The sequence below is a fragment of the Peromyscus maniculatus genome, chromosome 4, assembly GCF_049852395.1.
Source record: "Peromyscus maniculatus bairdii isolate BWxNUB_F1_BW_parent chromosome 4, HU_Pman_BW_mat_3.1, whole genome shotgun sequence".
In the NCBI taxonomy this organism is placed as follows: domain Eukaryota; kingdom Metazoa; phylum Chordata; class Mammalia; order Rodentia; family Cricetidae; genus Peromyscus; species Peromyscus maniculatus.
Window position 1 is genome coordinate 120,569,329 of NC_134855.1, and position 13,405 is coordinate 120,582,733.

At 42.1% G+C, this 13,405-nt stretch overlaps 1 pseudogene; it reads left to right on the plus strand.

Moving 5' to 3' along the window:
- The first annotated feature begins 10,756 nt into the window (after positions 1 to 10,756).
- LOC143272768 (large ribosomal subunit protein eL21 pseudogene) lies at positions 10,757 to 11,230 on the plus strand (annotated as a pseudogene).
- Positions 11,231 to 13,405: the final 2,175 nt, after the last annotated feature.

Genomic DNA, 13,405 nt, shown 5'->3' on the forward strand with positions numbered 1-13,405 from the left:
TCCTTTTCTTTTCTCTTCTTTTCTTTTCTTTTCTTTTCTCTCTCTCTCTCTCTCTCTCTCTCTCTCTCTCTCTCTCTTTCTTTCTTTCTTTCTTGATTTCTTTCTTTCTTTCTTCTTTAAAAACAAAGTCTTTCTAGATAGCCCTAGCTAGCTGGCCTGAAACTTTCTGCTATGTAACCCAACCTTTGAACAAACTCACAGTGATCCTCACCACCACTACCACCGCCACTGCCACTGCCACCACCTCTGTGGCACATACTTCTACCCTGACCCCCATTGGGATTAAAGGCATGCAACACCATTTGGGGCTCGTTTTTCCTATTTAAAACAAATTACTGGAAATGGAGAGATGGCTCAGTGGTTAAGAGCACTTACAATTTTGGAGGACCCAGGTTTGATTCCCAGCACCCACATGGCTGCTCACAACTGTCTGTCACTACAGTTCTAGGGGATCCAACACCCTCTTCTGACATCTGCTGACATCCAGGATGCATGTGGTGCACAGACATACATGTAGGCAAAACATCAATGAGTATAAAATTAAATTTAAAAAAAATTAAATTATTGTACTGTGTTTGCACCATTGTGAAGAGGTCAGAGAATAGCTTGTAAGAATAAGTTCTTTTCTTCCACCGTGTGAGTTGGTTCCAAGGCTGGAAACTGGGTCATCAGGCTCCGAGGCACTGAGACATCCCACTGGACCTTGTACATTCTTTAAATGGCTAACATATTTTGAAAAAAAAAATGTTTTTAAAAAGTTCCACCATTTTCCACATCCATATATCATCATCCTAGGTTTAGGAACCTAGTTGATGAGCTTTTACTCAGCTCCTTAAATGGTATTGAATCCTCCAGAAGCATGAGTCTTCCTCCTGAAACAAGACAGTAGGTAGATGGGTGCCTGTGCTTCTAAAATCATCCCTGCCCATTAGGGAAAAGGAAAGGAATCTGGTGGCATCTTAAAATTACTTCTGGACACCTCTAGCCTTGGACAAGTGTATGCCCACTCTTAGCTTCCCAGATGTTCCTTTTCAGGCAGTTTTATCTTAATCCCACAGAGTAGAAGGCTTCCTGCCCTGTGAAAATTGGCAAACATTAAATACCAACCTATCCCAGCAAATACAGCTCTATGGAAATGAAACATAATCTGCTTTTATTAATAAAGAGGTGGTGCATGGCTGAGCATGGACATGCAAGAGACGAACAAAAGGTAGGTAGAAATGTGCCTCTAAGAACAAAGGGGGGAAAAGCAGGGGAGGTTAAACAGACAGAAAGATCACTGAGTTTGGGATTCAATTTCAGTGGTTGCAAAAACAAGGCTCTTGGCTATTTGCATATAAATGTGCTGGGTGGGGGGAGTCGCAGTTCTCAGCTGTGCATTTTAACTTTCTCCTTAAAATCTGTTTCCCAAAGCAGCTGCAGGAATCAGCTGCAAATTCCAAATCTAAAAATGAAAGTCACATGGCTGAATTGGGAAGGAGACAAGAGGAAGGCTCTAAGGATGTTCCAGTTAACCCATTGGGGCCTGCAGCCCATCTGTGCTGCCTGCAAGCTTTTAAAGATCCCAGTACCCATGTGCACCCGAGAACAATTAAATCAGGATTGCTGTGGGCTAGGGGCCAGAGGAGAGAGGTATCCCATGCCTATGAATTTCCCAGACAATTAGAATCTACAGTCTTAACTGGCTAGCAATCAGAGTAGGTCTGCAATTTTTTTTTAAGGCAAGCCAGGTAAATATTCCAAGTTTGAGGGGCTAGTCTCTGTGGCAACTACTCAGCCATGCCATGAGGCGGCCATAGACAGTACGAGAGACGTGGCTGGGTACAGTCAACTCATTTATAAAACAAGCTGGTAGACCCTGCCCAAGACCCTGTTCATTCAGTATTACCTTTGGTACAGATGCATGGGAACAGGATGCTTGTCAGACATGAGCACTCTGCAACTCTAGCACACAACCCTCCAAAGAATCACCATCTGGCTTGTCTTGATTCCTTTCAAGATGCTTGCAAGACGACTGTAGCAAGCACACTGATGGAGAAGGAGGAGGCACAAGGTAGGGACACCAAGAGCGAACCAGGTCTGGGAGTCAAGAGAATGAGTGCCTCGATGGGAAGGGTCAACTCTTTTGTTCATAAAAGTACCCGTAGTGTTCAGAAATATCCAGTTATTTTAAGGACCTTTTGCCCATACAGGGAATTTTAGAAGTAGTGCATGAATGTGAAGTGTCAGTGGGGACAGTCATGGCCCATAGCCTTGCACCAAGAGGGAGTTGACCCCTGAGCATGTACTGTAATATCCTCAGTCGGCATGAGGTTGGGAAAGGCTGGCTGGCACAGGCTCTCATTTTAGAGGCCGAGACATTTTGCACCTCATCTCTGTCAGGCCTGCAGTCTCAGCCGCACGGCGGCAGAGGCCAGGGACAATTACCACAAGTCTAAAGAGTCAGGCTTGAACCTGGTTTCCTGACCCTGACATTGCACTGTTACATCGAATCCTACCCCAGGCGGGGTGGTGCCTCTGCGGTACAGCTGCATCCACAATGCCTGGCGCAGCTTCAGCGTTCAAAGCTGTCAGTGGGTAAACGGGCATAGAACGCAGGATGCCAGTTTATGGTGATGTCAGCCTTTAGTTTACCCGTGTCCATAATTGGCTAGTGGCCTCCCTCATTAGCATGCACAAGGGCTGTGTGGGTTTTATTTCAAAGGATCCCTCCCTGCTTCCCTTGATGTACAGAATTCTGGCAAATGACAGCACAAGCTATTTCTCCATCCGTTGCCTGAAGCAGATGGCCTAAGGGCCTATATCCTGGCCTGTAAGGGTTAATGGGACCTAGGAAGGAGTGTCCAGTATATTGTGTTTTCCCTAAAGCAGTGTCACTGAAGTGGAAGGTAACGAACGGAGTGGTTCTTCCCTGGTGCCAGTCTGCCAGTCAGCTGGGACCAGCCTATTGTCAGATGCTGTTTTTCATGCCCTAGAAAAAGATTCTCCCAAAAAAAGCCTGCCAGTGATTAGCGTGTGCGAAGTGAGTACACATCGCTCCATAAACCCTTGCACCTGCCTCTGAGGTGTCTCTGTGGAACACAGTTTTGACACATTGTGTGAAGTGGGGCTGGAGAGGAGGCACAAGGGATGTCACACAGCAGTTGAGAATTGGGATGGAGCCCTGAGCATCCGTAGCCAGAGAAAGCAGTGTGGCCCCGAGAACCATTTTCTCAAATTCACAGTGCAGATGGCTAACTCAGGCATCATATTAGGGCTCCTATTATTCTGCCCTCCTGACAGGCGGCATGTGAACACTGAGTACCTTGACCACACAGGAAAAAACAGAAAGCTTCAGGCCAAGAAAGTCGGGTTCTTTTCTTCTCTGGGCTTTTCATATTTAAAAAAAAAAAAAAAAAAGTCACATTAGAGATGTAGTTGTCAAAGGTGACCTCCTCCTCTCCACGTGCTGATCTCACAGTATGACTTGTACACGCCCCCCACTGAGACAAAGAGGTGGAAGTGTGTTCCTTCCTTCTAAAACAGGCTGGGCTTGCAAACACCTACAGAGTGATCCTGTGACTTCTTAAGGTAGGTCATAGAGATGACACATTTTCACCACAGTTCTCTTGAGACCCAGGCATCCCCCTGTGAGGAAGCCCAGGCATCCTGGGAAGGCAGCAGAGAAGTAGCCTCTGGCTGACAGCTAGCACCATTTGCCAGGCACGTAAGTGATTTGTATTTCTCAGGACCTCTTCAAATCCATCTTGGCAGTGGAGCCTCTCCCTCTGTGCAGCTCACCCTGTCTGAAAAGGTGTGGAATAGACACAGGCAATGCTTGTGTCCTTTGCCCAAGACAGATTGATGACTGAATCAGGGACCACTGTTCCTGTAAACAGTTTGGGGATAGCTTTCCTTTTAACAACAGGATGTGAGATGTGATGTAAATCACTCAATTATTTTCTTTCACTCAGATTACCCTCTCCGCACAGGTTGAGCACTCTCATTCCTTACGCGTGGACCACATCGCCCAAGCTGCATCACTGCACATCTAATTGCTTACCAAAGAACCCCATTGTATTTGAGTCTTTCTCAGCACCTCACTCATCTTCCTCACCCTACTTCAAACACCTGCTCTGTTTATTTGGTACAGTCATCAGTTTAGGTGATGAAAACAACATAGCGTGGCTGAAGCTCCCAACCTATTGGTGCTATTGGCAGACTGACACTTCTGTCCTTTCCACCCCACTAAATGCCCCCCACCCACTATCACCCCACTGCTGAGGCTTATGTCCTTAGTGTCATCACCCTGTCAGATTCTAGTCATTTCTGGATACATCCAGCTATTTCTTAAATACATTGTCACTGTCCTCTAGGCTAATATCATAAAGATTTTGGACCTGCTCTTCACTGGCTCCCTATTGCTTTGACAAGGCCAAAGAAGAGCACGGAATGCCCTTCTTGTCTTAGTGGCCCCTCCCCAGCACCCTGGCTACTGATCAAACCTTGTATCCTGTAGTAACTGCCTTGTTCTGTTGGTGCTTTAATAATGTTAAAGTCTTTGGAATACTCTTTCCTTTCATCTCTGGAACTCTCTGTGGTCTTTCTAGCCAGAACTGTTTCTTTCACTTATCTTCCCTGGGCCCACACCCTCTCCTGCTAATGGTTCCATGGCTGAGCTTCCACATTTTAATGTCAGTCATCCACGTACCTGACTGTCTTTGATGCTACAGCAGTAGTTCTCAGCGTGCTTAACAAAGTCAACAGCATCACCAGTGCCTGGAGCTTTGTTTAAAAAAAAAAATGAAGATTCTCAGCCTTACTTCAGACTCACTGAATTAGAAACTCAGGAATTGGGGTCTAGCATGATGTAATATGCCTCCTGGGGACATTTAGTGCATTGAAATATTGAAACTACAACTTTGGAACAGTTAGTCAAACATTAGTATCATCAATTTTTCTTTTTTTGTGCGTGCAAGCATGTATGTACATACATATATGTGCATATGTGTTTGAAAGCCAGAAGTTGACATGACACATTGAATCAGAAGCTACAGCTTATCAAGATCTGAATGAAGTTTGTGAAGAATTATTTTTTGTATATTTGGGCATCAAACTGGGGGGTGGGGCCCGTTTGTTTGTTTGTTGTTTGAAACAGCATCTTTCTCTCTAACCCTGGCTGTCCTGGAACTTACAGAGCTCTGTCTGACTCTGCCTCCTGAATGTGGGGATAAAAAGCATGCACCACCACACCTGGGTTTTTGAGCATGTCAGGCCAGCACTCTACTACTGACCTATATCCCTAACTGCAGCAGAATTATCTTGTACATCTCTGTATCGTAATCCCTAGCAAAAAGCTCAGTAGAACATTAAATAGCCACTTGATCAAGTCTACAAAAACATTAGCAAAAATGTGTTTTCTTCTTCTTGTGAATAATGGAATGAAAATTTGTAATAAAGTACTTTGTAAACAGCTTCGTAAATGTGTGCTATAATAGTAAGTGATGTATAAAAAACTGGCTCATCAGGTCATTCATTCCAAATTGTTCAAAAAGTGCCTATTACTTAGCAAGTATAATTTTATACACAAAAGCAATTATGGTGAGAGACGCAGGCGGCCCAGCGGAGTCGGAGAGACAGCAGCTTTGCACAGTGGCACAACTAGTCAAAAGAGAATGTGGCAAGTGCAGCAGAGGGGAAGTAAACAGTGTGAAGATACAGCATGCATTTTCCTTTGTCTCCCCAAGCCCCTTCCATGGTGAGGTGTGAACATCCTAAGACAACTCAGTGATTAGACAAAAGGGACTAGAAGGATTCAGACACAAGACTCTGACATCATTTAGGAGACACTCAAGCATCATCGTCTCAGGCAAGGACTTGGGTGAAGATGGCTTGTATTTAAGGAAAAACATGAACCGGAGTGAGCAAGAGAAGAAAGCTGAGCAAAAGGATGGTGTGTTTACTCAAGGAGGGGCTAAGACACAAAACCAGACTCTGGGAAAATGGAGGAAACACTTGTCATCTATGGGAAGTCGTGAAAGGACAAACCTCTATCCAATGACTTCAGCTCCTCTACCAGCATTATTGCCACCATTTTCTCCCAGGTTATACCTTTGAGAAGCTAAGCTAGGGTTTGGGAACTGTGGCTATCATCTACTGCAGCTCAGTCATAATCAGTATCAACAAATGTCACCTGGAAACTGTTTGAATGCAAATTTTCAGGGGTCATCTGACATCTACTGCCAGAGTGTCTAAGGGTGGGGCCGATAATCATTTTAAGGAAACTTCCCAAGGAACCTTAAACCCTCTCTAGGGTGGAGACTCTCATAATTAAAAAGCAAATAAGAGGAAAAGGAATGCTGGATCAGGGAAGCTGACACTATCTGAGCTGTATCTACTACAACTTTGGGTGAACTCAGATCAGTCATGGGGCCCAATAATAAAATGGAAACTTAAGGTAAAGTGCTTTGGCCACTGCTTGATAAGGAGGATGTATGATTTTTAACTGGTGTTTAAAAATATGATTCACCATGGGTTTCTGATGAGCAGCACTTTAAGAACTCAAACTGGGTTTTTTGGTCACATGGGGAAAAAGTAAAAAAGATGAAGAAGGCTAAAATGTGGAGTACCTGAGGTGCTGAGCTCTGAATGTTTGCACCTCATTCAAATTCTTTGTTGGGGGGCTAGAAAGATAACTCAGACTTAAGAGCACTTATTGCTCTTCCAGAGGACTGGAGCTCAATTCTGAGCACCAATTCCCATCTCACAACTATCCCCATTTTCTGGATATCCAATGCCTCTGGCACCTGTACACACATACTCATAACTACACATATACACATGAACACATACACACTTACACATAACTAAAAATAATCTTAAAACAACAACAATAACCATAACCAAATTCTTATGTTGAAATCTTATCCCTTGAGATCCTTGTTCATAACCCTCACTGTTCATGGGACAGATGGTTCTTGTATATTTAGGGTTGAATAAGAACCCATCACAAGTGGGGCTATTGTAAGTCTTTCCTAGGGAAAAGACCCAAGTTAGCTAACTTAAAATGTCCTGTGCCAGCTATTGCCATGGAGAATGAAACAAGAAAACAAAGGAAGGCTCCATTTCAAAAAGAAAGAGAGAGTCAACCCTAGAAATATGCAAGATAGGGATACAAAAGCAACTTAAAAGGGTGAAAGCCCACAGCAACTAGCACTCAGACCTTCCATGGCTAGCGCAATAGGCAGGAAGAATGCCAGACAAAAAGGAGTGTCAGTGATCCCTATGACAGCAGCGGAAGGGTGGTCCTAACAACAGGTCTGCCTTCCATTGAACTAGCCATGTGGTCAGCATGTTACAGCCCCCAACCTAACCTACATGGAGCTCATGGACCTGGGATGGTTTCTTCTGCAGCCCATGTCCTTGGACCACAGCAGTTGTTGTCATCTTTAATCAGCACCTCCTATCTCCTATGGATAGTCTGTTACACATCCCATAGCATTCAGAATCATGATACTGCCACCACAAGTATGTCACTATCAGAGCCAAACTGTGTGGTCTGAATCACAAGCCTTTGGAACCCCTGTCCATTGTACATTCACCCACTGCCTTCATGGACTTCTACACAGTGTAGGCTATAAAGGCATCTGTAGGCTGCCAATTATTACAGTAGAATATTTGCATAGGGATTACAGTTGTGAACTCACCTATAGTTGAAGCCAGACTATCCAACTGACACCCCACACCCCATTGAATTAAAAAATGCTTTTCTATGAAAAATTTGTTTCAAAAAAGGAAAAGGTGACTGTTATATTAGATGTGTAGGCATCACTATAGAGACAAAATAATTTATAGTACCTCTAATGACAGAATAATTGCCCATAAAGAGTTCAAAGGATGAGGGGATTCTAGAAAATGCTTGAATAAAATGAATGATCCTAAAGAAACTCCATTAAATGTTAAGAACACAGATAGATTGCAAAGTGAAATAAGAAAACATTTATGGTAGAAATGAGAAATCACACAAAAGAATCAATTGAAATTTTGGGGTTAAAATTCTTAGTCAATGGATAAAATTCAATTCAGAGTATGGAATATAGTCTACACCAAACAGAAGAAAGAATTTCTGGACCCAGGAATAGCTTTTCTGAGATAAACTAGAGGAGGAGGAAGAGGAGGAGGAGAAGGAGGAGGAGGAGGAGGAGGAAGGAGGAGGAGGAAGGAGGAGGAGAAGGAGAAGGAGAAGAAGACAATGATGACAATGACGAGAAAGAAAAGGAGAAGAGTACTTATGAGCCAAGCATGTAGTCCAATGATGGAGTGCTTGTCTCATGCATACCTTGACCCAGGTGATATCCCCAGAACCACAGGAAGAGTTTATGAGACACAGTTAAGTAAACAGATAAACTCACCATGGAAATTCCAGGAGGAAAGTGAAAGAAGCACTGAACCCCAATTTAATGACGGTAACTGGAGATTTATCAGCTCTTCAAAGAGATGTGGAAAGAGACAACAGAAGCTCAAGTAACTGCCAACTGGACTCTACTGAAACAGACCTACACTAAGAGAATGTCACAGGACTAAGACAAAGGGAGAGTTATAAAAAGAAAAAGAAACTGAAAACACAACCTAAGAAAATTTGGATCTGCTGCCAAAGCACTACTGAGCATAAAATGTATAGCAATAGTGCCTCCGTGGACATTAGGAAGAGTTTTTGAATAAATAATTTAGTGATGCATCCCAAAGCCTTAAAACAGTGAGGCCAAACAAAACAATAGATTAGTAGGAAAAAAAGAAAGCTGATACCAGTGCCAAGAGAAATAAAAAAGACTTTAAAATGCAAAAGATTCAATGAAGCAGCTAGTTCTTTGACAAGAAAAAAAAAAAACAAGCTGAAATACCTTTATCTGGATTAACCAACAGAAAAAGAGATGACCCAAGAAAACAACAATTGGAGGTTAAAAAGGAAACATTAGGATGGATACCAAGAATCATTATGAATCATTATGATTACATGCTAACAAGTTTGGAAACCTGGATAAAATAGATATATATGCCCTACCAAAACTGAACCAAGAGAACAACATATGTGAGCAGACAAACTACAGACAATAGGATTGGATTCATGATAAAAAGTTTTGCAGCAAAGAAAAGCCCAGGACCAAATAGCTTCACTGTGGAGCTTTGCCAAACTTCTTTTGAAGACCTAATGCCAATCCTTCTCAAACTATTCTACAGAACTGAAAGTGGGAGCCTTTCCAGAATCATTCTACGAGGCCAGCATAACCCTGATTCTAAAACCAAGCAAAGACATAAAAGCAGAGAAAGGAGGGGCTAGAGATGAACGAGGGAGAGACAGAGGGAAAGGCGGGAGACAGGCTATAGATCAATATCCCAGATAAACACAGATGCAAAAATTCTCAACACAATACTAACAATCCAATTCAATAGTACATCAAAAAGCAATTCAGCATGATTAAGTTGGTTTCGGTCCAGGACAGTTCAACATATGCAAGTCAATATAACAAAGGATAAAATCCTAAGATCATTTCTGTAGATACAGAAAAGCATTTGATAAAATTCAATGTCACCATATGATAGAAATCCTGAACAGTTTAAGAATAAAGATGCTATATTTTATATGCACATAATAAAGATGAAGTGCGGAAATGCACAGTCACTGTCACACTGAATGGAATCCAAATCAGAGGCAATGCAATGATACCATCCCGCCTCTCTTATTCAATATGATATGAAAAGGTTTTGTCAAGCAATAGGACAAGAGAAGAGATGTGAGACATACAAGTAGGGACAAGTCAATTTTCCTTGTTTGCACATGTGACTGTATATATACTGAAAGACACCATCAATGACTATTAGAATAGATAAATGAATTTAGTCATCCAGAAGAAAATAAAAAGAAAAATCAGTAGGTTTTGTATACACATTAACCACATTTTCGGAGAAGGAAATCATGAAATCAACCCTATTCATAATAGTAGAAGCAGCAACAGAAATATCTAGGAATAGGCATGGGGAGATGACTTAGCCACTTAACTGCTTGCCTTGAAAGTATGAGGACCCAAGTTTAATTCCCCAGAACTCACATTAAAAACAAACAAACAAGCCATCATGGTGAAGTTGTAATTTGTAATGGGGTGAGGAGGAGAGTAGAGTTGAGATACATGGGTCCATGAGGTTCTCTGACTTGTCAGCCTAGCATGCTTGGCAAGTTCCAGGCAAATGAGACACAGGATCTATAAATAAGGAAATAAATTTAATAAATAAACAAATAAAAATGGATGGCTGGAGGAATGGCATTTAAGGTTGTCCTCTGGCCTCCACACACATGTACTTGTACTGTCAATCACAGAAACACATAACACATAAGCAACCCACTCTGTCCACTCCCCCCCAATAAATATCTAGGAATAATCTTATCCAAGGAGCTGAAAGCCCTCTACCATGATAATTTTAAAATGCTGAGGAAAGAACATGAAAAAGAAATGGTAAAAAGATGTCTATGTCCAAAGCCTAGGAAAATTAATTTGTTAAAATTCCTGCACTACTAAGTGATCTACAGATTCAAAGCAATCCCCATCAATGCAACATTCCATAAAAAAAAAATAACTCTATCTTGAAATTCATATAAAAACACAAAACATCTTCAGTAGCCATAACATAACAAGAGAGAACCAAACTGGAGGTTTATAACTACTTTCAAAACATGCCCAAGGGCCTTTCAGCCAGAGCAGCCATCTTCCAGTAACTCACCAAAATGACAAACACACAGGGAACAAGAAGGGCTACTTGCTGTATGTTCTCTAGGCCTTTTGGGAAGCATGGAGCTGTTCTTCTGCCCACATGCATGCAAATCTGCGGCCAGGGTGGTATTGCAGACATCAAGGGAACGTCCAAAAAGGAAAGCCCCATTAACTGTTACCACAGCCAAACTGGAAGAGTCTACAGCGTCACCCAGCATGCCGTGGGCATCGTTGTGAACAAGTAAGTGAAGGCAAGAATCTTGCCAAGAGAATTAATGTGCGGGGTGAGCATGTCAAGCATTCTAAAAACAGAGACATCTTAGAAACTGGTGAAGGAAAATGATCAGAAGAAAGGAAAGAAGGAAGCCAAAGAGAAGGGCACCTGGGGTCAGCTGAAGTGCCAAGTTGCTCCACCCAGAGAAACATACTTTGTACGGACTAAAGGGAAGGAGCCTGAGGAGTCCATTCCATACGAATTTATAGCCTAATGTACAAAAAGAAATAAAGGACCTGGACTGTAATATATATAATAATTATATACAATATAACTGTAATATGTAATATGCACATATATATACATATATATGTATATATATATCCCAGAAACAAAATAACCCACACAGTAGAGTACTGATGTTAAAACAGATACTCAGATCTGTAAGATAGGATGAAGATTCCCAGAAACAAAGTCACTATCCAGCCAGCTAATTTCAAACCACCACAGGCACACATAGGAAAATGTATGTTTTATATTTGTGTGTTTTATACATGATCCTGTGAAAAATGTTTATCTGTATACAAAAGACTGTCACGCATTGTTTCTGTACAGAAATCAACTCAGAACACACCAGAAATCGAAATGGAACACTTGAAATGACTAAAAAGAAGAGGAAAAACAACAACATCAATGACACTTCCAGGCATCAGCACAGACAAGGATGTTCTAGCCGGGATCTCCAAAGCACAGGAAACACAAGGGAAGCTTGAGGCACGGGTGGCCTCAAACCACAGAGCTTCTGTAGAGCAAAGGGGACAACAGGGAGGACACAACCTGCATGACCAGAGGAAAGATGTGCCAGCTACACATTGGCTGCATGCTTCCCATCCAGAGGGTCACTATATCCAGAATAGTTCCAGAACTCACAAAGTCTCTTATGGATAATAAACCAATTAGCTAAGTAAAATTGGGCACACCAGGCCAGCAAGATGGCTCAGTGGGTAAAGGCACTAGCAAAGCCTCATGGCATGAGCTTGATTCCCAGAACCCATGAGAAGGTTGCAGGAGAGAAATAACTTCAGAGTTGTCCTCTGACGTGTGTGTGTGTGTGTGTGTGTGTGTGTGTCTATATTGTGCACACACACAATAATAATACAATTTGGTACACACTGTAAATAACAGTATAGTTATTCCTCAAAAACTGCAAGACAGAATTACTATATGATCCAGTTATCCTATATCTAGCTATAAACTCAGGAAAATGAAATCAGCATAGCAAAGCTATAACTGCATGCCCACGTTAGTTGTGACGCTAGGAACAGCAACAAAGTTACAGAATTAGCCTATCAACAGATAACTGGATAGCATTGGGTATGGCCACAATGGAGTATTTTTTGACCATTGTGAAAAGAAATGAAAGAAAAACTTAGTAAATGAAAGAAAGCATCAACAACAGGAAGTTGGTGCAGATGTAATTGAATGAACACGGGGGCCCATATTCCAATCCCAGCAACCAGTAGAAGCTGGTAGCTGCAGCCACATGGTTCCGGCTTTAGAGTCAAGGATACACACACACACACACACACACACACACACAAAAAAAAAAAAAAAAAAAAAAAAAAAAAAAAAACATAGTTGTGGAGTCTCCTTTCCTAACTAAGGAAAGCTGCTGAGGACAAGCATGTGTCAGGGGTGTTCCTCTATGAGGTCCAGAGAGGCCATTGTGTGAAGCTCTGCAAGTGAAGGCTGAATTTCATTGGAGATACCAAGATGTTGGAGAAGCCAGAGTCATGGGATACCTGCCCAAGAAGAACTGCTAACAGGGAGTGGAACCAGCCCAAGAAAAAGAAGTGTGTTGGGGTCAACAAAGCTGAAAGAAGTTGGAGATCTGAAGAGCGTTTTGACATGGAGATGCAGAGTTTGGAGTTTGCCCAGCTGGTTTTGGGTCTTGCTTTGGTCTAGTATATCCTCACTATGCTCCCATTTTTCCATTTTGGAATGATAATGAATATCCTGTGCCATTTATGCTGAAAGTATGTGATCTGCTTTTTAATTTTGATTTTACAGGGGTCACAGTTAAGAGATTTCCTTGAGTATCAAAAGACACTTTGAATTTTAGACTTTTGAACAGTGTTGAGATTGCTACAGACTATGGAAACTTTGAAGTTGGAATGAATGCATTTTTGTATTATAATATGGCTATAAGCCTGTGGAGGCCAGTAAGTGGAATGTAGTTGTTTGAATAAAGAAGTCCCCCATAGGCTCATAGATTTGAATGCTTGGTTACCAGAAAATGGTGCTACTTGAAAGAATTAGGAGGTGTAGCCTTGTTGGGGGTAGCTGTGGCCTTATTGGAGGAAGTATGTCACTGGGGGTGGGCTCTGAGGTTTAAAGGGTCCAAGCCAAGCCCAGAGTCTCTCTTTCTTCCTACTGCCTTTGCATCTGG